Source organism: Onychomys torridus, chromosome 23 (assembly GCF_903995425.1).
Source record: "Onychomys torridus chromosome 23, mOncTor1.1, whole genome shotgun sequence".
In the NCBI taxonomy this organism is placed as follows: Eukaryota; Metazoa; Chordata; class Mammalia; order Rodentia; family Cricetidae; genus Onychomys; species Onychomys torridus.
Genome location: NC_050465.1, coordinates 3,107,360 through 3,135,030, shown reverse-complemented (window position 1 = coordinate 3,135,030; position 27,671 = coordinate 3,107,360).

Below are 27,671 nucleotides of genomic sequence, written 5' to 3'. Positions count from 1 at the left end.
AGGCCTCAAATCCTGCCTTGGACAAAGATACTCTATCTCCAGGGAAACCGTAGCTCAGCTGATACCCTGAGGATGAGGCGTACAGCTGGGCTAAAGTAGTGGGGGTTTGGGGGCCAGTGGATAAGAAAAAGAGTATGTGGGGGCCCTGTGTCTCTGTTTCATAGGAAAAGGTGTAAAACTTTCCTATGTGTTCCCGAGTCTCTGACCCACAGAGTGCAATGGCAGCTCTGACCTATGACCCAGAAAACAGCTCCTATATACACAGCGTCTATGCATGACTTTTGCACCCATAAAGTCTCCATGGCTTCACCACCAGTGTGGCACCCCATTCTCAAAGACCCCTCAGGTTCATCACCACCTCAGATCCCCACCCTGGAAGGAGGTCCATATCAGAGCTGTCCCAGAGGGAGATAACTTTATGTGACTCCCGTCCATGGGACAAAGCTTCTTACAAAAAAAGACCACTAACCCTGCTGGACTTGGCCACTAGATGATGATAGAGCTTTGTCCTCATGGAGTTCAAGTTTGCTCAGATGTAAAGGAACCGCTGTGAGACGTGTCGATGCTGGCACCCTTTCCACTTGCCCTTGAGAACAAACACCCTTCCCTCCCCACCACGCTCCTAGAGTTCTCTCGCTAGTTGGTGCTCTTTGTCTAGAGTTATTCAGGAAATATTTACTTACAAGTTAGTTACACAGACCACTTTAAGCCTTTTCTTAAAGTGCTGCCTGTGGATAGGACAAACACAATCACACAGTGATACACGACTGCCTCCAAATGAGCCGTTTGCGCTGCGGTTCTCATTGGCAAAGATGCAATTGGGTGGGGTGTGCAGATGATCCCAAATCTCACCAAACCCGGATGGAAAAGGATTCTATTCTCTGAATGGACCACTTAGCCCAATGACTCTAACTGACAACTGTCCTCTGTCTGTTCTAAAGCACTGAAAACTGATGAAGTCAGGGGGGTTACTGACCCCAGCAGCCCTGCTGAGAAGCCATTACAGCTGTTGCCATGGAGATCAAAGACTCTGAAGACTGGGGAAAACCTCTGAGGAAATCAGTGAGCAGCTCATGGAAAAGCAATCATGGTCCCGCTGAGATGAGGCCTGAGTTGCTTCCAGAGAACAGGGAGGCCCCTGAGGCTGGTGAGGAGACTCAGGATGATGAACCTCACTGTCACATCCCAATCCAGAGGAATTCCATCTTCAACCGTGCCATGAGACACAAACGCAAGGCCAGAGGTACGTCTGAGCAGAGCGCCAGCCATAAGGCAGGTCAGTACCAGGGACACCATCACTTACATGAGCATTGGAGATGGTCAGGGTGGGCTAGCGAGGTGGAGATCATTTTCCCATGAAGAATTAATTCACTTTCCCATAGTATGACAACATGTCCTCTTCAGGGATAGTGTCACCTCAGGTCATACAATATGACAGGCTTCTCCCGAAGAGGCACAGTCAAGTCATGTATGCGTTCTAGTAAGGAGATGGCACTGTCCACATCCTGGGTCATTTGGGAACACAAATTTCCTTACTGGTGACACTCTGACCTGTCCTATTCTGTTCCTGTGAGTGTTGGGGTTTCTATTGTCATGAATATAAGTAAGATTAAAGCCCTGGGGAGTCTTTGCAGCAAGACCCCTGACTCTCTTGCATTGGTTCTGGTCACATTTCATCTGTTCAAAATATATACTTGTTGAGCAGAATAAAGTTCAGAAACTTTGGTCGGTGGGGCATGACACAGCTGTGGACACCTTTCTGTGGGGCCTGCCCACAGGGCTGTAAAAGGACTGCGCTGGGAATGCAGAATGTGGGATGGCTTCCCACAGCCTGGGCATGGCAGCTATCCTCAGAAAATGTGCCAGCCCTAGTGTGTTGGAGGTACAACTCAGTCCCAGAGGCTTTGGTGACTATTCAAAAATATTCATTAAACCCTTTATTGCCATGGCTCTCAACCTTCCTAACCCTTTAATACAGCTTCTCATGTGTGGTGACCCCCAAACATAAAATTGCTTTTGTGGCTACGTCATAATGGTAATTTTGCTACTGGTATGAACCATAACGCAAATACCTGCGTTTTCTGATGGTCTTAGGTGATCCCTGTGAAGAGCTGAATCCCTAAAGGGGTTGTGACCCACAGGTTGAGAACCACTGCTGCACTGTTTATTTTGTAGCCTAAAGCCAAACTACCCCCAATACAGACAGACACACTGTCATTTCTCTCGATTACGGGGCTGGTGGGGGGCCTCCCTCACTAAGCCAGTGTACCGGATCTCCACCGCCTGCTGGTGACTCATGGGGCTGAGCAGTCATCTCCGCCTTTGAGAGCTAGGAGGCTTACTTGCACTCCACGTTCATCCCATTCTCCCCAAGTCTACATATCAGTTTTCACACAGCAGAGGATCCTGGAGAGCCAAGGCAGAAACTTTCAAACCAGGAGGGCTGGACTCGGCTTCGCGTGGTCATCACAGTGCACAAGGCCCGCCCAGGAAAAAAGGGGGGACCCTGACTCCACCGCTTGAGGCTAGGAGTATTTGGGTCTGCAATCTACCACAGACACTGAGAGAACCCTGTGTCTAGATAGCGTGAATACAGGGACACAATGCCTAAGACACTGCTGTTGCCGAAGCTGATGTTCAGGGCTGTGTGTTACTCTGCGTGTTTGAACATGTTCATAAACCAAAAGCAAAGCGTGAACCGGCATACACACAGCTGGAACCTCTGCCCTTGAGGAACCCACACCACCATGGTGACGTCACTTTTCTGCTAGCTGTGTGTCAAGGTGGTAGAGCCACACGAGACGTGTCTGGTGGAGTCAGGAAAGGAGACCGCACTGCGATGAATCGTAAAAGATGAACAAGGACATGGCCAGAGAGAAGATGGAAGAGATGGTGTGGCTGTGCTCAGTACAGTTCAAAAAACACAAGAACAAGAGAACAACAAAGAAACTGAGGCCAGGAGAGATAGAGTCATTTGCCCCAAATCACACAGCCAGCACGACATACAGCTTGAACCACCATCCAGATCCTTCTAGTGAGTTCAAATCCTGTGCAGATAGAGAAAGAACTGTGCAGCCCAGGGACCAGGGAGATGGTTCAGGCAGTAAAGGGTTTGCCATGTAAGCATGAAGACCCGAGTTCGATCCTTGGAACCCAGGTGAAAAACACTGGCATAGTGCCATGTGTGTGTAATCCCAGCACTAGGGAGACAGAGGCAGGAGGATCGCTGGAGCTAACTGGCCAGACAGCCTAGCCTAATTAGCAAGCTCCAGGCCAAAAAGAGAGCCTGTCTCAAACAAACAAACAAGGTATTGGCTCAGCAGTTAAGAGTGCTGTTGGCTCTTCCAGAGGACCTGGGTTGGACCCACTTGGTCACCTCACAGTCACCTGTAGCTCCAGTGGCAGGGCATCTGTCACCCTCTTCTGCTCCAGGATATGGGCACTGGTATGCAAGAACTGTGCAGCCCAGATGACAATATAACAAGCACCCATCCCACATGGCATTTTCAATCTTCTAGTGGCCATTTAAAAACTACAAAGAGGGTGGGCAGGAGTCTCCATGACGGGCAAGGTGGCCTGCTGACGTTCCACACAACCTAAGTCAGAAGCTCATTTTTTAGTAAAAGGGGGCACCTGTAGGGCACTGGCCCTTGTTTTGCCTTGCTTGCTGACCTTGACCTTGATATCCTCCCTATGCTAATTCCCTGGGAGATTCCACCCTCCTGAATGCTTAAGGGAAGCTCCTTGTCTGTGTATCCTGCATATTGGATGTTAACAGCTTAGATGCAAGATTGTAAAACTTAGGTAGCAAACTTCTGCCATCCAAGGTTCTCCCATTGTGCTGTAAGCCTGTATTTAAGACCTCCTCCCTCCTTCAATAAATGGCATTCAAAAAACAAAACAAAAAACTACAAAGAGGGGCTGGAGAAATGGCTCAGTGGTGAAGAGCACTGGCTGCTCTTGCAGAGGACCCAGGGTTCAGTTCCCTAAACCTACATGGTGGCTCACATCCATCCTTAACTCCAGATCCAGGGGACCTGATGCCCTTTTCTGACCTTTGTGGACACCAGGTCTTCATGTGGTGCACATACATATATGCAGGCCAAACACTCATACATATAAAATGAGTAAATCTAAAAGATTTTTAATAACAAAGAAATGAATAAGGTTTATTATAGTAGTATGTCTTACTAAATACAAAAGTATGCTGGGTGCTGGTGGCACACACCTTTAGTTCTAGCACTTGGGAAACAGAGGCAGGCAAATCTCTGAGTTTGAAGCCAGCCTGGTCTACAGATCGAGTTCCAGGACATCCAGGGCTACACAGAGAAACCCTGTCTCAAAAAAACAAAACAAAACCCCAAAACCCAATAATATTTCCAAAATATTAGCCCCGTATCCTAAAGTTAACCATCAGTATAAAAATGATCAGTGACCCAGGCACAATATATATATGTGTATACATACATATATGTGTGTGTGTATGTATGTGTATGTATATGTGTGTATGTGTGTGTATGTATGTATATATATATATATATATATATATATATATATATATATATATATCCCAGTATTAGAGAGGAGGACTGGGAGTTTGACACTAGCCTGGCTACATGATGAGACCTGTCTTTAAAAAAATAACTTATCGGGCTGGAGACATGGCTCAGCGGTTAAGAGCACTGTCTGCTCTTCCAGAGGTCCTGAGTTCAATTCCCAGCAACCACATAGTAGCTGACAACCATCTGAAATGAGATCTGGTGCCCTCTTCTGGTAGGAAGGGATACTTACAGACAGAATAATGTATACACAACAAAATAAATAAATCTTTTTTTTAAAAAAAAAAGATCTGGTTTGTCTTTAAAAAGTAATAACTTATCAGTGAGCTAGGTCCTTTGTGTACACTGTCTTTGAAATTTGTTGAATGTTTTATAGCATAGCCTTTTGTGTTAACTTGCCAAATCCTCAATGGAAATAAATACTTGATCTGGATTTAGATCTCATAAAATGTACAGTCAAAAAAGTAAATTTACATACCTAAATTGTTCCAAATATTCTTAGTTTTCCCATCATCGAACCGCCGCTCTGTTTTCACGTTTGGGTTTAAATTAAGCTGAATGAAAATGGAAAACGCATTTCTACAGCCACACCAACTATATTTCAAGAACCACTTGTGGACGGACAGTGGCTGCCCTGTGGGACAGAGCAGGAGCGTAGTGTATAGAAAAGTACACACTTCCAGATCTGGGGGCCACAGGGGGCCTTCTGTGGTGGGAGGAAAGGTGAGTATATTCATCAGCTTTCCATTGTTGCAACAAAATACTCCATTTAAATCAGCTGCGAGGAGGAGGAGAGGGGAGGAGGAGGACGACGAGGACGAGGAGGAGGGAGGGAGGGGGAGTGCGTTTGGGCTCAGGGCTGCAAGAGGGCTCAGTGCGGAGTTTTCAGACTCCGCTGCTTCGGCCAGAGATGGGACTGGGTATCTTGAGGAAGAGCAGTCAGAGTGGAAGGGAGGGACGATCTAAGCAAAGATAAGCCTTCCAGGAGATAGCTCGACGACCCGCTTCTTTCCCAGGCCCCACCTCCTCCTGTGTCCACCAGCTCCCAAGAGCGCCACCAGCTGGACACAAAGCTTTCGACATGTGAGCCTCTGGGGACATTTCATCCAAAACCTGATGGTGGCACAGAGCTGTGTCTGAGACCTGGGTGGAGAGGGGAACAGCTGGAGAAGTGAGCTCACAGCGGAAGCTTTGTGATCCTCTAGACATCACCCAGGCTTGCATGTGAGATTGATTCTGTATTTCCAATACCCCTTTTCCTCCCGTTTCCCCCACCCCCTGCGCCGCGCCGCCCATGCGTGTATACACATACATGAAGTTGCTGGTATCATCGTTATAAACTCCATGGCAATGACATCCCAGATCATCAAATACTGAACAAGGCATAGCAAATGTCCCTTAGGGAGTGAGAGGAAGAGCCACACTCACTCTGTCTACCTTCTTCTTGGGGTGACAGTCCCTAGTGTCACCCATGGATTTGCCTGAAAAGGGAGAGATGCATATTTTCTAACGTGCTCCGTTTTTTAAATGCCATAGATTCTCCAGGAAGTGGGAAGTCTGTAAATGAACCCTTGGCCTCGAATCTGCCCCAGGGCGGATTGCCTCTCTGGAGAACAGCGGCGCAGAGGGTCGCAGGAGCCCAGGAAGCCAGGTGAGCCCTGTAAGCCTGGATGGGTCTGGGACGGAAGAGCATGGCGGCACCCACACCACCAAGTCTTCTCAGAGCTACAGGGAGTTGGTTGTCATTGTTGTTATTTTGTTTTAATTTGCGACAGGGTCTCATATAGCCCGAGCTGGCCTAAAAAAAAAAAAGAACAACCACTATATAGCCAGAGATGATTTTGGCAGGCAAGCGCGCGCGCACACACACACACCAGGTTCATGTGGTGCTGGGGATCAAACCCAGGGCTCCTACATGCTAGATGACCACTCTGCCCCCCTTCCCCGAACTACACTCACAGTGCTTGTTTTAATTGACTTGGATGCTTGTGTGGCTTTTTTTTTTTTAGTCACTATTTTTGTAAAAAAAACTATCTATTCTATCACAAAATAGGAATTAGGGGATATTATATACACTGAGGGATAGAAAAAAATATTATGGTGCCACCATCCTAGAGAGGTTTTAATAAATTGCACCTGTGTTTTTCCCCTGTGGTCTTTTCCCCTGTGCATTTTATGCATGCTTTCTCTCCACGAAACATATCTTACTGTTCATTCTACTTGCTGCCTACTCATTTATCACAGACACTGTGTTTTAAATCGTTTTCTACACATATGTGGACCAGCCAGCCATACCATGTGCCGTGGTGTGATGGGATTTTGATTTATTCATTGCACTCTTATTTGTAGGGGATTTGGGTATTGTACCAGTTAGAACTGAATTTAGCTACTTAGTTAGGGTTACTATGGCTTGATAAAACATCATGGCTGAAAGCGGTCTGGAGAGGTTTATCTGCCTTACACTTCCAGATTACTGATTGTCGTCAAAGGAAGTCAGGACAAGAACTCAAGCAGGGCAGGCACCTGGAGACAGGAGCTGATGCAGAGAGAGCCACGCCATGGAGGGGTGCTGCTTACTGGCTTGCTCGAATGGCCTGCTCAGCCTGCTTTCTTATAGAATCCAAGACCACCACCCAACGTGGGCTGGGCCCTCCCCCATTGATCACTAATTAAGAAAATGTCCTACAGACTTGCCTGCAGCTGGATCTTATGGAAGCATTTTTCTCTTTTTCTTTTCTTTCTTTTTTTTTCAATTTTATTTTATGTTCATTGCACATATGTCTGTGTGAGGGTATCAGAAGCCCTAGAACTGGAGTTACAGACAGGTTCGAGCTGCCATGTGGGTGCTGGGAATTGAACCTGGGTCCTCCAGAAGAGTGGCCAGTGCTCTTAACCACTGAGCCATCTCTCCAGCCCTGGCCGGGTTTTTCTTAATTGAGGTTCTCTCTTCCCAAATGACTTCAGTTTGTGTCAAGTTGACATAAAAGTATTTAGTACACTCTTTATAACTGACAACCACATGACCCAGTTCGTTCTGTATGAACAAAGTCTGAAGATGGTTACTGAAGATCCTTCGTGCCTTCAGGGATCTAGGCTCTTTCTAGAATCTACTCTGTCATCTGTTAAGATGACTGCCAGAGTTCCAGTCATCACAGCTACAGTTCAGGAAGGAAAATGGAAGGGGTGAATGGTCCCTGTGAGCTCTCTGCCTTTAGAAGAGGCTTCCCGCCGATGCTTCCATCTCATTGACTAAGACCATGTGTGTGGCACTTCTGTGAGCGTCAAGGACATTGGGAAAGTCATCTTCTCATGCCAGGCCTGTTTCTGTCCCTCTGTGTCCTGGCTTTCACTCCAATACATTGTGGTTTCTCAGTACTGCTCTATGATACGATGGCCCCGACAACCATGAGGTTGACTGCTCTTCTTGGCTCTCCACTTCCTTTGCAGTGGTGCCCATTCAGGTCATTTTCCCATTGCTTGTTTATTTATTTTTATGTTTATAGTTCTTTATATGTCAAATAAAAAATTCCATGGCTAAGCCAGGCATGATGAGCATGCCAGTAATCCCAGTAGTCAGGACACAGAGGCTGGAGGAGCACAGTGGACTCAAGGCCACCCTGACCTACATAGTGAGCTCCAAGGCAATCTGGGCTAAGAGTGAGACCTGGCTCAAAAAATCCAAAATGAAACAAAAGGCTCTTGTCCTGAGATATGCATTGCAAACATTTCTAGCCCTGTATCATAATTCTGTCTTTTAGTGAGCATGTTTTTTTTTTATTTTGATGACATTAACTTACCAATATTGTTCTATCATTGCTCATCACTGTATTTGCTATCTAACAGATATCTAACTTCCATAGATATTCATACCTCGAGTTCTGCATCTCTGACTTGCGGTCCATATGGCTACCCAGCTGCCTTAGCGCCGTTTACATAAACTGCCTTTGGCTGTTGTCACTGAAGAACATCCGTGCCTTGTCATTTACTTTTATTTTTTGTGTGTTGGGTCTCACTATATAACCCATGCTGGCCTTGAATTCAGTGCATGGTCTAGACTGACCTTAAACACGTGGTGCTCCTGCTTCAGCCCCTAAGAGCTGGGGTTACAAGTATGAGCCACTAGGACCAATTCGTCAGTGCTTTTAATAAAGCCACCATGCTGCACACACAGGTGGGTTTGTCTCTAGACTTTCCATTGATCTCATTGACTATCCTTATGCCAGTACCACACTGTCTTAAATTCTGTAGCTTTGTGCTTAAAATCTAGTAGCGTGAGCCCTCCCACATCATTCTTTTTAAAGACAGGCCTATTTTAGGTTGTGTGTTCCCATATACATTTTAGAATCAGGATGTCAATTTCTACTCTCAAAAATATGTCTGTTAGGATTTGCAGTTGAAATTGCATTACCCTTACAGATAAATTTGGGGATCCTTGACTCCTTAAATTGTTCAGCCCATGAATACATCCCAACTTATTTAGCTATGCATATAGCCCCTCTATTTAAATGTTTTAAAAACTAAGCCAGTGTTGTTCCATATTTTAATCCTTGTGTGTTGTTCATATATATGCATATGTCTTCTTGAGTATGCGTGTGACTCTAAATGTGTGCACTACAGTGTTCCTGTGGGGGTCAGAAGACACACTGGGGTGTCAGTCCTCACTTTCTACCTTGTTTGTTTGAGGCAAGGTCTCTTGTTGTTCACCACTGTGTAAGCTGGGCTAGCTGGCCTGCACACTGGCTTGCAGCGATGGCTAACAGTGATGATGGCTTGCAAGGATTCTCCTGTCTGTCTTCCTCTTCTCCCTGGAGACACTGGGATTACAGATGTGCACTACTGTGTCTGGCTTTCCTTGGATTCTGGGGAACTGAACTCAAGTCCTCAAGCTTGAGTGGAAAGTGCTTTATCCACTGGGCCATCTCTCCAGCCTGGTTTTATATGTATTTTAATTAAATCTGTCCCTAGCTATTTCTTTGCTTTATCTTATTTTATATGCTAGTATTTTGTATGTCTGTTTTTTTAACTTATTTATTGATGAACAAAACACATTGGTAATGCATAAAAAATACAATTATCTTGGTTAGATGGGGAGATGTAACTCATTGTTATAAGTTTATCTGGTATTCTGTGACCTTGATAGATTTGCTTATTCTCTCTGTTTGTAAATCACTTTGGATTTTCTATACACAAACTCTTACCCACTGTGAATACAGTCTCGTTTCTTTGTAACCTCTGGGGCTCTTGTTTTTCCTGCTGTACATCACTGGCAAGGAAGTCCTTGGCTGCAAAGTTGAATTGTAGTAGCCACAGTAGATATCCATGTCTTATTCCCTGGCCCAGGCTGCTTTGATTGCAAAGATCAGAAACCTATTCAAACTTGCCCGAGTAATTAATTATAGAAAAGTCCTGGAATCCCACTTGATGAGCTTCTCTAGGGCCCTTCGTCCCTGCTTCTCTGTGTACTGCTCTGTTCTTCTGAGTTTCCTATCAGCCCAGCTTCTTCTCCATTGTCCCATAACCTAAATGGCAGCCATTGCCAACAGGACCCTTAACCATGCTCTCCACAGCCAATGAGAACTTCCTGCACATTTCTTAGAGAAAAAAGACCTGTAAATGGAAAGAACTTGGTTGACCTTTGGGTCATGTATCTACCTCTATGCTGATTAGCTAAAGGAACAGGGGCCAAGATTAATGGGCTATCCCCACTTCATCAGTGGAACCTATGTCTGCAAGACCCAAAGTGAGGGGCTGGAGAGATGTCTCAGTGGTAAAGATATGGTTGGGTTTCAGGCAGCCACAAAAGGGCTCACCATTGCCTATAACTCCAGTCCCAGGGTCTATCTGATGCCCTGTTCTTCATCTGCAGGTATCTACACATGTGATATATATTCACTCAGATACAAAAATAGTCTTTTAAGAAAGAAAAAAAAAAGTCAAGGAGAGCCAGGCAACCCTCAGTGTATATAGTGTCATCAACTAGGCTCTGGGTCTCACCCAAGAGAACATTGTAAGTTTAAAAGCCACAGATGGAGTTAGGAACAGGAGAGGCTCAAGGCTGCAGATGAGAGGACTGGAGTCTTCAGAATGGCCCTCAGAACCACAGCCCTCTAGTCTCTGAGAGGCGTGGGTGGTGGTGATATGGGACACGCATCACATCTTCACGGTCTATGCCTACCCTCCAGGTTCTAGCATTGTTTGTGGCTCACCTGAGTGTGTTTGCCCAGCACTCTTTCTGTACCATAGAGCAGTGGGGGTTACAATGATGCTGGCCGAGGTGGCAGGAGGGACACACAGTCATGGTAGAGGGACACTGGCGGGGCCTTCTCTTTGAGCTGATTCTAACACATCATCATTAGAATCGTGTTGTGTGGCTCTCTTCACCTGAGATACAAATGTAAAGGCAGACCAGAGTCCCGTGTGGTGATCCAGTGATCTAGTTTCTTACAGGAGCATGGGGGAGGGGTCGCTTCAAGAACACAAGTGCATCAGGTAAGAGCATCACAGCAAATCCTGTCCCAGCATGGGCAACAACTCGTAAAACTGCACCCTGGAGTCCCCCATGCTATACCACCAGAGTCTCACTCTTCCTGCCCACTCCCAGCAACGGCTAACTGCTTATGTAACTTGACTAGGTGGAGAGGTTATCAAGCATTGTGACTACCATCTACCAATCCATCTCAAACATGGCCACTGCCGTGAGTTCTCAGGTGCCACCAAAGACTCAAATGTGGCACTGTGAGTATGAAGTTCTAAAGCTGGGCAAGGACCAGGTTCCATATTCCAAATTGTGTTTCCATGGAAACACACAAAAAGTCCAAACAGTTCCTCTGGGGGCAGCTTGTTCATCAGTGCTTGTTTGGGTTGTTGCTACAAGAGAGTCCTTACAGCAAGAAAGTTTCTTAAAATAAAATACAACAAAAGTGTAAACAAGCCCCGAGACTTAAGAAGTAGTAGTCACCAGTTATGTAGAAACTCTTTCAGAATTCCTCTTTCCAGCCAACACGACCGTGGACCGGGGGTTGGGGGTAGGGAGAGTGTTGGGAGTTGGCGGTAGGGTGTTAAGTGTTAAAAGACAAGACATTTTGGACACAGGTCAGATATTTCATGATGTTAAGAAATGGTTGTTTATTTCCTTGGACATTCTCATGGCTGACAGTTATCTTTCAGCCATGTGTAAGTCTTTGCATCTTTGGGAAAGACATTCTGGAATATTTTGGACACGACAAGATGATGTCCAACATTTGCTCCAAAATAATCTAGTCCGAGGAGGGAGTAGGCGGGAGTGGAGATAAAACAGGCCTGAGCTGAGGACTGTTGGGGCTTGAGGGTGCATGTTGGAGGGAGTCTCATACTTCTGTCTGTCTGAGTGCCTTTGAAATTTTCCATAATAAAAAGGTTGATTTTTTTTTTATTATGTTCAGTTTTGAAAGATTTTGAAAGTGTTTGTTTATTGTTGCTAGGTTAGAACACAGGGCCTGGTGCATGCTACATCCTAAAGCTTATTAAAAACAAAAAAAATAAAAACTTAAAAAGGAAAAGCAAAGCATGATCTTCACAGAAGTGGTCCAGATCCCAGATCCTTGATGCCATTCCTGATTTTTCCAGGAGCTTGGCAGAGCCATCAGCTCTTACGGCCCAGCATGGCCACCCAGAGGCCATTGATTATATAAGCTTGAAGGTAGGCCAGGCCAGGTTTTCTTCCCACCTGAGTGGGACTCATAGGAGTCTTGATTGCTGAACACCTGCACACTCCCAACAGAGGCTGAAGTCTCAGAGACACACCCATGCCAACTGATTAGTAGTAGCCCAAGACTAGGCAGAGCAGGACTCTCACAAAACTCTGTCACAGTGTCCCTAGAACCAAGGAATGGTCTAGTGGCTGCCACAGGGATTCAGCATTCTGAGTACCAGGTGTCTTAGTTAGGGTTTCTATTGCTGTGATGAAACACCATGACCAAAAGCAATGTGAGGAGGAAGGGTTTATTTGGCTTACACTTCCAGATCACTTGTTCATCATCAAAAGGAGTCAGGACAGGAACACAAACAGGGCAGGAACCTGGAGGCAGGAGCTGATGCTGAAGCCATGGAGGAGTGCTGCTTACTGGCTTGCTCATATGACTTGCCCAGCCTGCTTTCTTGTAGAACCCAGGAGTACCAGCCCAGGGGTGGCATTGTCCACGATGGGCTGGCCCCTCCCCCATCAATCGCCAACTAAGAAAATACCCTACAAGCTTGCCCACAGCCAGATCTTATGAAGGCGTTTTTTTAAAATTGAGGTTCCCGCCTTTCAGATGACTTTAGCTTGTATCAAGTTGACATAAAACTATCCAGCACACAGGCCTGCTCAGCTGCTGCCTGATAACCCAATGCTTTTACTGCCAACTGAGGTGAAAACCATTTGCCTAGCAAGGGACATACAGTCAGTCTTCTCCATGCCATGTGTCCACGTAGATTCAAGATGAGTTCCCCAGATGGATTGCCCCATTCTGTGGACCTCCAGAAAAGGGACGAGAGCATCAGAAGACTCCAGGCCCTCAGTTTGTGGAGTCTGGAGGGAGGCTGGGTTTCACCTCTGAACATCTTCCTATTTTTAGACAGTCTGTGACTTACATTTCACAGCTTATGCTGCTAATTTCATATATTTCTGACAGCTATGTCTTCTTTACAGCATTTCTAATTTCCCCCTTCTTGCTGATGTTGAAGAGACATGCTTGTCCTCTTTAGGAAGTCAGACACATCCCTCAGGTGTGACCCTGGAGGTGAATGGGGCTCTCTGGCTGTCTCTACCTTAAGCCAGGCATGGTAGGTAAACAGACAGGAGCCAAGAACTACAACAACTAATGGAAAGGGCTGGAGGGCACAGCCCATGGGTTTACTCATTCCTTTACCATTTAGTAATAATTATCCAGGCTGGGTAGAAGCTCAGTGGTAGAGTGTTTGTCTAGCAAGCAATGCTGCATAAACTGGGCATGCTGGAGCAACTCTACAATCCCAGCACTCCAGAGGCAGAGGCAGAAGTTCAAGGTCACCCTTGACTGCATAGTGAGTTGGAAGCTAGACTGGGCTACATGAGACTTCCTTTCAAAAAAGAAAAGCAGAAAGGTAAGAGCTGAGTCTGAACCAGGAAGTGCGGGGACACACACACACACACACACACACACACACAGTACTAGAGATGCACGCAGAGAAGGTCCTAGAAGCCACGGTGACAAGTCTTTGTAGCAGTTAGAAAGATGCCAGGCTCAGCAAGGTATCCCGCCCCAGGTGCAAAGTCTCCAAGAAATCATAGAAAACACAAGATCTCAAACTGACTTTCCTCATAGCTGTGACCAAGTACCAGACAAAAGCAGCTTAAGGAAGTGTTTATTTTGGCCACAGCTGGAAGGTACAGTCCATGGCGGCAAGAGCTTGAGGCAGCTGGTCATACTGTGTCTGCAGTCAGGAAGTAAAGAGGCATGAATGTTTATGCTCAACTTGCTTTCTCATTTTTATTTAGTCCAGGACCCCAGCTTAAGGAATGATGCTGCCCACAGGGGTCGTCTTATTCCAATTAGCAAAATCTAGGTAACACCTCATGGACATGACCAGGGGGTTGTATTCTAGAGATTCTAGATTCTGTCAGGATGACAGTCAATGTTAGCCACCACACATGCGAATGAAGGAAACTTCATATACCCAGAGCAAACAGAACAAATGTGGAGAGAGGACTCCAGCCCTGAGCAGACAGACCCCTCTCAGCAGGCTTGAGGGCTTTGACCCTACCTCTTAAACTTTGTTTGTTTGTTTGTTTGTTTGTTTTTTGTTTTGTTTTCGAGACAGGGTTTCTCTGTAGCTTTGGAGCCTGTCCTGGACTAGCTCTGTAGACCAGGCTGGCCTCGAACTCACACAGATCCACCTGCCTCTGCCTCCTGACTGCTGGAATTACAGGCATGTGCCACCACAGCCCAGCTAAAAAAATTTTTTTTTCCTTTGGTTTTTTGAGACAGGGTTTCTCTGTATAACCTTGTGCCTTCCTGGAACTCACTTTGGAGAATAGACTGGCCTCGAACTCACAGAGATCCGCCTGTCTCTGCCTCCCAAGTGCTGGGGTTAAAGGCATGCATGTCCCACCACCGCCCCCTCTTAAACTTTCATAAAGACGTTTATATCAATATCAACAGTTAACTATCTTTTACTTTAGAGAAAAGGGTGCTGTCAACCACCCTCCAGCTTTATTTAATATTTTAGTATGTTAGTTGTGTAGGAGCAGTTAGCTCAAGTCAAAGCTATTTGAACACCATCAGGACTCAGTACACTAGCCCCTTGTCAAAGGAAGTGTTCAAGGCAACTGACCACTGATTCAACACTTTGCAAGATGGCAGAAAACAGAACCATTCGCCAGGCACAGTGGCACATGCCTCTAATGCCAGCATTCAGGAAGCAGAGCCAGGTGGTTCTCTGTAAGAGTTCAAGGACAGCCTGGTCTACAGAGTGAGTTCCAGGACTATGTAGCCAGAGCTACATAGAGAAACCCCGTCCAAAACAAAAATCACAGAAGGAAAGAAAGGAGCATTTCCCAGTGGAGGTGGTCTGGAGAGAGTGTGGAGGAGAAGGGTAGGGCACACAGCAGCCACCAAGCACAGATTCCATAGCTCTGCTGGGAGAACACACTGCTTTATCCATCCAGACCGGGACTGGAAACCTCAGGAACTAAGTTACAAACAACAACAGCAACAACAAAAAAGAAACACACAAAAAACCCCAAGCAAGCACTCAAAAACCAGGCGAATACCACTGATAGAGAAAGTTTACGACTCTGAAAGTATTATCCTATGCTGAGGGGTCAAAAAGAGAATGTTCCATTCCAGGGTGCTAACCATATCGCAGTGCTCATCCAGTAAGGGGGTTCCGAAGCCACAGTAGCCTGGATTTCTCTGTGAATCTTAGAATGGCATGGCTCTTATGTGTGTTATGTAACTCTTGGGATTACTGGCTCTCTTTGGTGTTCCTCTGGCTATTTTTATTGTCAATTTCAGTTTTTAATAGGGTCTTATGTAGCTCAGGCAAGGCTTAAACTCAATATGTGGCTAAGGATGACCGGCTGGTTACAGTATGTGTGTAGGCCAGACGTTAATTTGGGGTGTCTTCCTTAATCTCTCTCCAGCATCTGTCATTGAACTGGAAGCTCAGTAATTCAGCTAAGACCCCAGAAATCCTCTTGTCACTGCTCCCCAGCACTGGGATTCTAAGCACATGCTGTCATATTCAACTTGTTTAGGGCGTCTGGGGGGTTGAACTCAGGTCCTCGTACTTGCTCAGAAAGTACCTAAGCCACCCTGTCAACACTACTTGCTGTTGGTTTTGTTTGTGTCTTGAGATAGGGTCTCACTATGCAGCCTTGGTTTGTCTGGAACTCCCTATGTAGACCAGGCTGGCCTTGAACTCACATACATCTGCCTGCCATACCTGGGATTGAAGGTATGCACCACCATGACCAGCTACTACTAATATTTTTAAAGGCCTGCCCTAATCACCAGGCAAACAACGCTGAGGCTTCAGCCCCTCCTCCTCACCTCCAAACCCTCCAACTCCCTCCACCCTGCCAGAGCCCTGCTGCCCTTCAAGGCTTCACAGCCTACATCTTGGAGAACTCAAATTGTCTTCCTGTGCTGCCCCAGGCATCTGGCTCTTTTCCTCAAGCTGTCTCCTCTTGTGGAAGCATGGACAGGGAGCTACCATTCTAGCTTATACCCTGGGCCTGTGGTGAGAACCTCATGAAATGCTGCCGCTCAAGAGTTCCCCGTTCTGCCACCTACAGCAATACCCCGAGGGCAGCATTCTTCCTGCAGCACAAGAACCCACGGGAGAGTTACTGACATCACCCTTGAACCAATGTCCTGGGATGGCCTGCATATGTCAGAGGTTCAGGGGAGTGCTGTAGAGACCAAAAGGGGCCACAAATGTGGCCTTCAGCATCCTGGTGGTTCCAGAGTTCAGCCCCGAGAGGAAATAGGAACTCTCCTGCTTTCTTTTTTTTTCTCTCTGACTCGACTAATTATTGCTGTCCATGCTGGATCCCGACACTGCCCATCATGCCGTCGTCAAAACTCTAAATTAAGACCTCGACTCTGTGGTGGAGAAGAATAGCACACTCTATTTTGGCTGAGTTTAATGACCATGCCAAGATTCAAGTCTTGCCAGAGTGCAAGGTCACGTGTGTGCCGCAAAGCCTGCGGTGCCCTGGCCTGGAGAGAGCTAATTGTGTATAAGAAAATGAAATGAGATGGGGCTCCACTCAAGACAGACCATCAAATATCAGAGGACCACGGGAGGGACCTGGCGGGGGAGAGCTCACAACTCCCCTGAGGGGGTTAAAGAGATAGCTTGCTCCTGGGCATGTCACCACTAGTTGCCTTCATTATTTTCTGGCAAAAACTAAAGAATCACACAGGAGCCCACCTTAGCTTGGCCCCCAAGGATCTCGCAGCCTAGTGCTCACCCCCAAGAGTAGGTGACCATAAGAGAGGATGAAGCTTAGTCACTGTTCTGATAACAGAAAGACCTGAAATATGTCAACCCTGGCCAACGCAGCAAGGCAATGTGTGTGCTCCCGTGGCAGCCCGGGGAAAGGCCTGGGTGGTGGGGAGGAAGGCTGAGGTGGCAGAGACTTCCTGCCAGTGGCAGGAACCATGAACTTGGAAGGCAAGCCTGCAGACCAAGCCAACAGCTTGCCCACAAGCTCATGAGAGTCAGAACCACTCGCTTCATGGTCCTCAGGAACTACTGGAGAGAATAAAAGTCTTTGGCCTATTTTTATATGACAACTAATAAGCAATACACTGGTAGTATTTTCTAGAAGTTAGAAATAGAAGGTGATTCCTTCTATGCCAATGATGGGGATAGAGCTCTGGCACTGTATCTCTCAGAGCTCTGCCTTCTTCCTTTTCCTTGTCTATGGGATCCCTGAAGTCAACCTTCCTGCCCCAGTTCCTCATAGCCCTTAGACAGGGACTAGCTTGCTGCCTATATCTTGGAAGCAGGTGGGGATGAACTCTGAGGAATAGTCTGTGCTCTCCTGGGGGTAGCTGAGTCCAGGAAATCAAGATGGCACACAAGCTGGCCTTCTTCCTTACTCCCTACGCCTGCCTCAGCACCCTCACGGGCTTCTGGAAGCTTGCCTTACTGAATCTCTTGGCTTACTGAATGCCTTCCTGGCTCTCCCGGGAACTCAAGACACCCATGTTGAACTCTGCTTCCTTAAAATTAAAAAAATTTAAAAAAAAAAAAAGCATTATCAGGTTCTGAAAGACGTTCTTCCATTCCCATAATTAGCAAAGATGATTCTTAAACCAAGAAAATAGAAGCAGATAAATTAGAGAAATTCAAACCTGTGATTGATCCAATGATTTGTCACAAAGCATTTTTCAGGGCATTGACAGGAATGACCACAAAGCAAATTCTTTAGAGACCTTTCCAGAAGGGCCTGGTAGAACCATCAGCCTCTCTCAGAATCCGACTCTGAGGGCCTCCTGTCAGTGGTGTCAGTGGGCCCCCATGTCAGCCAGAGGCTCACGTGAGGCTTGGAGCCTGACCTTCCGCTGGGGCTTCACAGAGGGTAGGCAATAGTCATTTGGTTAATAAGAACTTTATCCCTGAGCAGCTAGCAATATAAATCCATCAGCTGTTGCCCCTTCCATGTTTCTCTGAAGCACATGGAGTTAATCTCATATTCATAAAAAATGCTGAACTGACAGGCAAAGTTGTAACAACTGCAGATGGCATCGTCTCTGACAGTCTGGTAGGTAGGCAATGTTGAGGTGAGTTCTCCTCCCTACCCCATCCAGCAGACCTGGGATGGCTCAGCAGAGGTCTCTGGAACTCTGCTGTCCTGCCAGCACATAGGCAAGAGCTGGACCACAAGACCCATGAGGCACCTTCTCCCTAATCTTCACCTTTAGGATGAGTGGGAGCCGTGAAGGATGGATGCTTCATAGCTGGACCCCAGCCCACACTCAGCACACAGCAGCTCCCATCACTGCCCTTTTCTTTGTTATGTGTTTGTTTGTCTGAGACAAGGTCTTGCTGTGCATGCAGCTCAGACTAGACTGGAATTGGCTATGTAGCTCAGGCTGGCCTTGAACTTGTGATGTTCCTGCATCAGCCTCCCAAGTGTTGTCAGGACAGCCTTGTGCCACCATACCTGGCCCTCTTTGCTATCTTGAGTCATATAGCCTTAGACGCTAGTTCCTTTCAAGGAAGTGGGTCACGTTAAAAATATATGTAAAATATTCATGGCAAAAACACTGTTTACAAACCCGTTCGAAAAACAAACACCCAAAACTTGCAAACAGAAAAAGACATGAAAAGATTATTCACCACTTAAAAACCAACTTCACAAGTAAAGGGAAAAAAAGACAGACAGTGATTTCATTGAGAAAATCGGCACTTCAGAAACTAATCTCTGCTACTGGAAAGATCGTTGAGGGGACACTGGCGGTTAGGGACAAACCGACTGGACTGGACTTCCCTGACATCTGAACATAGGAAAGCAATAAAAACTGCCCCTACTCTTCAAGCAAGAGGCCTTGGAAGTGGACTGCCCAGAAGCCAGCTGTAGAAGCTCAGCCCTGGGGCGCCTCGGTTGCCTTGCACTCCCACGGTGATCCTGGCTTTGCACAGCACCGCAGACACAGCAGAGAAACCAAGGGCCAGAAAGTACCCAGAGCTCCCAAGTTAGGCTTGCTCTTCACCCTTCATCCCTGCACTGTTGACCCTCAGCATCTTACCCCTCATATCACAGTGCCTGTCACCTGACTGGCAGTGGGACCTCTGCATCAAAGGTGCCATTTCTATACGTCATACCTCCAACGCCCAACTTTGAATTTTGAGGTGATGGAATGGAACCCACCAAGCCATACTCCCTGCATGTCCTTGACTTTTTGTTTTAAATTTTTTTTTTTTTTTTTGAGCTGAGGATCGAACCCAGGGCCTTGTGCTTGCTAGGCAAGCGCTCTACCACTGAGCTAAATCCCTAACCCTTGTTTTAAATTTGTTATTATAGTGTGTGTGTGTGTGTGTGTGTGTGTGTGTGTGTGTGTGTGAGTGTGAGAGAGAGAGAGAGAGAGAGAGAGAGAGAGAGAGAGAGAGAGAGAGAGGAGACAGCTTGCAAGAGTCAGTTAGTCAATTCTCATTTTCCACCTTACAGGTCTCGGGGACCGAACTCAAGACATCAGGCTTGGCAGCAAGCCCCTGTACACACTGAGCACTCTCACTGCCCCCTATTGGTCTATTTTTGTCATAGGGTTTCAACTATGTAGCACAGTTTGGCTTCAAATTTGTGATCCCTAAATGCTTGAATTACAAAAATATATCACTAAGGCCGGGCGGTGGTGGTGCACGCCTTTAATCCCAGCACTCAGGAGGCTGAGGCAGGCAGATCTTTGTGAGTTTGAGGCCAGCCTGGACTACAGAGTGAGTTCCAGGACAGGCTCCAAAAACCAGCAGCAGCAGGTGTTTTTTGCAGGAGTGGGTTTTTAAGGAGAAAAGCAGGGTAAGGGTGAGTTGGTAAATCCTGGTTAGACATATTAGCCAAGTAATGACTTTTGATTGTTGGACCTTGGTGTTTAGTCTCAGGGATGAGTCAGTGGCCAAATAAGGGAACTGACCTTGGGGGCTAGCTTTAGGAATATAATTAAAGATTTTTAGAAAGGGGGAGGGGAGGGCAAACCTGCGGGTACCACATTCGCCATTTACAGGCCTGTGTTTTCCACGCTCCGGTCTGCGAGGACCCTTCAATCACTAAGCCAAGCTTCTCCAGATTTTATAAAGGAAAGTTTTTAAAAGGACAGGCCTGGTGGTACAGCCCTGAAATCCCAAGCACATCAGGGACTGAGCAGACATGTCACAAAGTCAAGGACTGAGAGGGCTATATGCAAGTTCAAGGCCAGCCTAGGTAACATAGAGAATCCCTGTCTCAAAATAAAAAGTGGCCCCCTAAAAAAAAAAAAAAAAAAAAGAAAGAAAGAAAGAAAAGGTCTGGGGTTGTTAGCTCAGCAGAGGACCACTTGCTGAGGCCCTGAATTTAAACCCCAGTCCAGGAAGGAAGGAAGGGACAGAGGAAGGAAGGTATTATACATGATACATTGAACTCCTGTATGTTCTCAGAACAGGCTCAAAAGATGGCAGCCCCTTGCATATTTGGGTTCCAACTTTCTCCAATCTTTATTTCCCAAGCTGTGTGTACTTGAACAGGACTCCCAGGTCTTCACCCTAAACACCTGGCATACGGCTCCTAAGAATAAGAGATTCCATACATAGTCAGGTGGTGGTCTACCACACTCACTCATAGTAAAGTCAATGCCTGGCTCTGCACAAACGCTCCTGAGAGCCCCAGATCTTCACAGCCGGGATTGTGACCCAAAATATAACCAAGTCACTACATGTGTTAGTCTCTCTCCCTCTCCCTCTCCCCCTCCTCTCCTCCTCTCCTTCCCCTCCCCCTCTCCTCCTCCTCCTCCTCCCTGGCTCTCACCCTCACCATCTCCCTCCCTCTGTGTGAATATTCAAAATACCTAAAAGTCAAAAGGTACACTCAGGAAAATCTTAGTCTCTGTCACTACTCTAGAAGAAGTCATTTTTATTAGTTATACCTTTGGAGGGAGTCAGTGAAGATAGACGTGTCTAAAAGGTGTTTTTAACGTGTGTATGTGTGTGTGTGTGTGTGTGTGTGTGTGTGTGTGTGTGTGTGTAAGCCACAGTGTGCAGGGGAGGTTAGAGAGACCACTTGCAAGGCTCAGTTCTCCCCTTCTACCCTGTGGATCCTGGGGCTTGAACTCAGGTCCTTAGGCTTGTCAGCAAGTGCTTTTTACCACTGAGCCATCTTGCCAGTTAATGTCGCCTGCCTCGGTTCCTTTACGATAGCAGCTGCGCACACTCTTTCCCACCTTGCTTCATCTGCTCAGCTCTGGGAACCCCTTCAGCTTGGTGGCCTTTCTCATACCTGTCTCTGCAGCTGCACCTCACTGGGTGGGATAAAGCTATTGCAGTTTGTCCAGCCGGTCCTCTCAGGTGGGGATTTAGAGGTTTCCAACATAGAGCTCTGAGAAACAGCACCACAACAAACTAACCCTGTGTGTGTCTCGTTCCACATTCTAGGGAACATTCTAGACTAGAATCGCTGGGATCAAAGCATGCATGCTTCTAGAAATTTTTGCTTGATTCCCCTCCGTAGGGGCTTGAATGACTTTTGTTCTCCCAACAGAAGGGTGTTGGTGCATACTTCTCTGACTTTTGCTTTTATAATCACAATAGGTTTAAATGAAGAAAATCCAGATTGTTCTATCTTTAAGAGGCTGGACCAATGGCCACCCACAAGGAGCATGGGGTGTGGCTGGGTCCAGGGCTTGGCTGGAGAAGGGACAGGCATGCTCTAAGGTGCTCTTCAAGGGAAGGGAATTTTCCATTCTATGCTGTCATTTTTTCTGACTCATACCATGGAGCAGACTTGCCCCTCTCCTGGGAAGAGCCATTGCTTCTTAGAGGACACATAGCTACTGACAGCTGAGGTCCCTTTCTCAGGAACAAATGTCAGTCCCATTTGGAAGCCTGTGCTTCTCCCAAGTCAAGGAGCCTCCTCTGAGACCCCCACAAAAAAAGGGGGAGAAAAAGGAGCCCTCTATGGGTCATCCTTTCAGCCTGAGCTGAGCAAGGGGGGGGGGGGAGCAGGCTGGAAGAGCCCACTGACTGTAACAAATCAAAGCCACTCCAAGGACTGAACAACGTTTTAGAAAGAGCAAAAAACTTAACATGCTGCATATGGAAAAAACGAGACATGGCTTTAAAAGTGCTTTAGCACTGGTCAGTCCCAAGAAGGAACGAACGGGCAGGAAGGAGGAAAACAGGAGTGGAGCCATAGCTCTTGCTGGCAAACAGATTTTGTCCCTGGAAAATAATAGCATGTCAGCTAAGGGGACTCTCTCTCTTTCAAGGGAGCTGGAAGGAGAGCACTGTATGAATAGGCTAGAAGGGAAAGGTTCATAAGATGGCATTTGTGGTTGTGTTTTGCTGAAGGATGCTAGAAGGGTCGTGTCTCCCCTACCCACCCACCACAGATTTGTTTCAATCTGCAGATGTACAAGGAACCTCAGGGGGTGTACCAGACACCCTGCTTGGAAGCCTCGGAAGGAAACAAGCAGGCAGGCCATCCCTCCTCTCTAAGCACAGGGCAGTAGGCCAGCAAATTCACTTTCTAATCAAGAGATCAGAGTCCTAAGAGGCCCCGGCTCTGCCTCTGGAGCAGGAGACAGCTTCCTCAGGGGGAGGCCATTTGCTAAGTGGGTGGGATGGAGCTGAGCTAGGGGTGCTGGAGGACCCCGCCTCCGATGGGAGACAGTGAGGGTCGTAACCACAGCTCTGGCTAAAATGGAAGCAGTATTCTGATTTGAACCCCTGCACTGAAATTTTTGGAAAGCAAAGGGCAATTTCCGGAAAAGGGGCTTTTTTTTTTTTTTTTTTTTTTTCTTTTTAACCAGACAGCTTACAGAGTCTCTGGTAAGTGTCTTAATGCTAAGGATGCCAGGACATAGCACTGTGAACTTCGGCTTCAGGATTCTCTGGAAACTGAAGGTTTTGGGTTTTTTTTTTTTTTTTTTTTTTTTCCCAGAGATTGATGGATGTAACAGATTGACATATTTTTCTCAGGTAAATTGAGAGACTGCAGAAGCAGCCCCACCCCTTCCCAGTTCTTCATGAGCTCCCATAGTTACACTTTCAACTCAGGCTCTAAATTTATGCACATCGAAAGATTGATGTTGTTTTTAAAGTAACTTTCCCCCTTATTATGTAAGTGACACATTTATTGTAGAAAAAAATTAAACACATGAGTACAAAGAAGAACGTTTCCTCAGAACCCAGCCAGCCACAAGTACAGTGCAATGCATTTGGTAATTGTTCTTGCAGCCTGCGCCCCCCCTCCACCCCGTTATTTCTTTATTATCACTGTGTGTGCACACGTGTCATGTGCGGGGGCAGGGCCACATGGCACAGCACTAGTGTGGAGTCGGCCCTCTCTCCTTCCACCATTCAAACTCAGTCTTTAGGCTCCTGCACAAGTGTCCTTACCCACTGAGACATCTCATTGGCTCCTCTATCATCGGTCCTTGAATTTAAAAGGACATATATCTACTTAAAATTCCATGCTTAAAGTTGACTTATAAGCAAAATAAATTGGATGTAGTGGTTTGTGCTTATAATCCAGCACTTGGTGGGTTGAAACAGAACTCCAAGTTCAAGTCTAGCCTGAACTGCATAGTAAATTCCAGGCTAGCAAAGGCCACAGAGTATAAGCCTGACTCTGAAAACAAAAACTAACCAAGACAGAGGTCAGAATATTTGCTTTTAAACTATAAATTATATAGGCATCTATACAATTTATTAAACAATATAGGCATATTTTCAGATTCTTAAATATTATTCTAAAATCATTCTAACCAAAAAGTATCTCATGGGAGAGAGCTGTCACTATTTAAACAGTTACCTGGGGCAGAGGACAATTGGTAAAGTGTTTGCCATGCAAGCATGAGGACCTGGGTTCAGATTCTCAGCGCTCACGTGAAAAGCTGACCACCATGGCAGCGCTGGGCACAGACAAGAGGATCCCTGGCCCTTGCTGGTCATCCAGTGCAGCCTAATCAGCAAGTTCCAAGTACAGTGGGACCGTCTCAAAAAAAAAGAAGAGAAAAAAAAAAAAAAAAGAGGTGGGCAACAATTCAGGAAGACACCGGTCACTGACTCCTAGCTTCCACACACACACGGATGGGCACATGCACACACACGTGCACACAGTCGATCTTCAGTGACTGGATAGTTACATGGCTCTAAGTGCTACAGTTATAAATAGTGCGTCCTTGCAGCAATTTCTTTTTGCACAGACATAAAAGTTCGTTGGATTTATTCCTAGAAGTAGATTGTCTTCTCTGTAGAGCAGAAACAATCACAGATCTGCAGCACAGAGTTACCAAGCTGCTCTAAGGAAAGTTAGACCAGCTCACACCCCCACCCTCTCAGGGGCACCCTGGGGCTTCCATGCATGCCTTGACAACCAGTGGCTCTGCATTAAAAAAACAACAAAAACAAAAAACACCGTGTGTGTGTGTGTGTGTGTGTGTGTGTGTGTGTGTGTGTGTGTGTGTTGAGATGTCACACTTTTTCTTTGAAACATCTGCTTACAAAGCTTTGAATTCCAGGAAAGAAAACCATTTTCTAAGCTTGATGAGAGACAGGCAAGAGCCTGGGACTTAGCATTTTGATGGCATATCTCCCTATGTCTCTAACATGGCTCACCTCCTTCAGAAATCATAACCTTTCTTCAAGCCCCTAAATCCTTGAGCTCACTCATCAGTCAATGCTGGTAAGTTAAGGCCAACAGGCCATTAAGGGCAAGGTGGTTATTTCAAAATGAAATTAAAAAAAAATTATACCACAGCTTATGGCCTGTTATCTAAAATTCAGTTATTGGTAATTTTCAAGAAATGATTTCTAGTGATTAATTTTCTTAACTACATGCCATCCTGTCAAGTTTCCTTTATGAATGCAGTTTTTTCTTTGGTATTTTATACCTTAGAGTGTAGCTCACTTATGTAGAGTGCTTGCTTAGCATGCATGACGCCCTGGGTTTAAAACATAGCACCAAATAAAACCCAAGTGTGGTGGTACATGCCTGTAATCCCAACATCTGGACTGTGGAGGCAGGAGGATCAGGAATTCGGGGTCATCCTTGGTTACATAGCAAGCTGGAGGCCCAGAGACCCATGTACCAGGTTTTTTCTTTTGGGCCACCAACCAGCTCCATATCATGACACAGAGACTTATTAATTTTGAATACTCTGCCTGCTTATGCACGTCTCTGGCTAGCTTTTTTAAATTTCAATTAACCTGTTTCTCTGTATCTACTGTTGCTTCGGGGTGTATTACCTTTCTTCTGCATATCTCACTCTCTGCCTGCTGCCTAGCCTCTTGCCCCAGGCGTCTCCCTCATTCTCCCCTCTCTTCCTCTCTTGGTCCTTTTTTTTTTTTTCTTGAGCCTAAATTTCTATTTATTCTCTCTGCCTGGCAGACCCACCTATCCTTTCTCTGCCTAGCTATTCGCTGTTCAGCTCTTTATTAGACCAATCAGGTGCCATAGGCAGGCAAGGTGAAACAGATGCAACACATCTTTACATAATTAAACACACATCCTTACATCATTAAACAAATGCAGCTTAAAAGTAACACACCTTTCCACAGTTAAAGTAATATTCTGCAGCATAAACAAATATAGCACATCTTCATCTGTTAAAATAATATTCTACAACAGACCCAAGCAAATTTTCTTCTACTGTGTGAATGTTTCTGGTAACATCATCTCCATCTCAATGAATTATGTGTTCTCTATACAACACCAAACAACAACAGCCATGTCATTTTCTATTGTGTACTGGAAACCAGCTTGCGAAGTGCAATGTGGGTCTGAATTGGAGGGGTATATATAGTTCACAGGGCAGGTTCAAATGAATCACTCAAAGTGGAGGGGGGTGATTATTCTAATTAAGACTCCATAGACCCTGTGGTTATAACCACAGCATAAATTATGTGCATCATATAACTGCTTGATTTCATCCTCAATGTGTCTTGGAAGTTAGTGTCCACTCTTTTCTCATCCCCTGCTTCAGGAATCTTCTTTTGATCAAAAGTCTGTGATATCACCCACATGCCAAATCCCCATACACTATATATTATAGGCACCTTGGTTAGGAATATTCCAGAGAAACCCATCTCTCAGATTCTCCCTTGTTTCCCAGCATTTCAAGAAAATATGCAAATAGTGTAGCATCTCATTTAAGAGTTTAGGGGAGGCGTATTTGGTGATAGACAGCTCATAACTGAAGATATGGAGACTACACTGCTCACCCCAGGCTTTGGAAGGTACTGGGGCATAGGAAATATTAAAGTGCCTCAGAAAATCCAACACTTGGCCGGCCAAGAGACAGCCTCCATTCTGTCCCTCACATTGGGAAAAACAGCAAAATTCTTGGCTACCTCTTCCTGATTCAGACGATGCAATCTCTGTGGCAATATGAAAGATGTCAGGCCTGCTTCCCATGGTCACTGAAACCCACCCTGAGTTCAGAAGATCTTCCCATGCCAGGCAAGGGTTTGTTTGCCTCTCCTCATTCCTCCAGCCTTTCCCCTAGTTAGCCAAAACACGACCTCCCACCATAGCAACCATGTGGACAAAGGTAAAAAGCAAAGCAACTGCCTTTCAGGGGGACCACATCCAGGTGTAATGGGTGTGACAAATCACAGCTACCTCCTTTAAAAGCTGGGGTGGGGTGGGGTGGGGTTCATTATAGGAGCCTCCAACTCCCTCCCAGTAAAGTCATCTGGAGGAGCCTTTGGACAGATACCCAAGATGCAATGCAAGCATCACTGGCGCTGTACCCCAGAAGAGGAAAATCTGAAGCCAGGCTGCTAGGCACACACCCAGTTGCATTCCTTGTATTTACTGACAGTCTCCCTCAGTGGCCCTGAGATGTGCAGGAAGCTGGGGTTGCAGAGATAAGTGACTGGTCACAGCCCACAATGATCCCCAGGAAGTTCAGGGGTGACAGAAGGTGCTAGCAGAGGTAAGGGCCCAGCTATGGGAGCTGTCAGACATTACCCCCCTGCCCTTAGCCTCGCACACAAAGAATTGCCACTAAGGCACTGGGGAGCCATTGAGGGTCACAGGTGTATGAGATGAGCGAACTGGAGGAAACTCACCTGGAGGATGCCCTGAGGACAGATGAGGACAGATGGGGACAGAGAAGCAGCAGGGGAGGCTGGGGGGAAAAGTGGCTGTCATGCTTTAATGCAAACTGAGGGGTAAGCACAACTCTACCAGGGTCTGCGAGTCCGCCCTCAGCTTGAATAATCTGCCGGAAGTGCTCACAGACTCCACAGATGGCTGTTAAACTCACATTGTGGTGGCTTCCATGAGAGGACGTCAAATCAACAGAGGGATGAGATGAGCAGGGTGGAGCCAGGGGACCCATGGTCTTCTCTTCTCTCATGGACCCGAGACAGTGCTTGGGCAAAGGATGACAATGTGCATGCAGG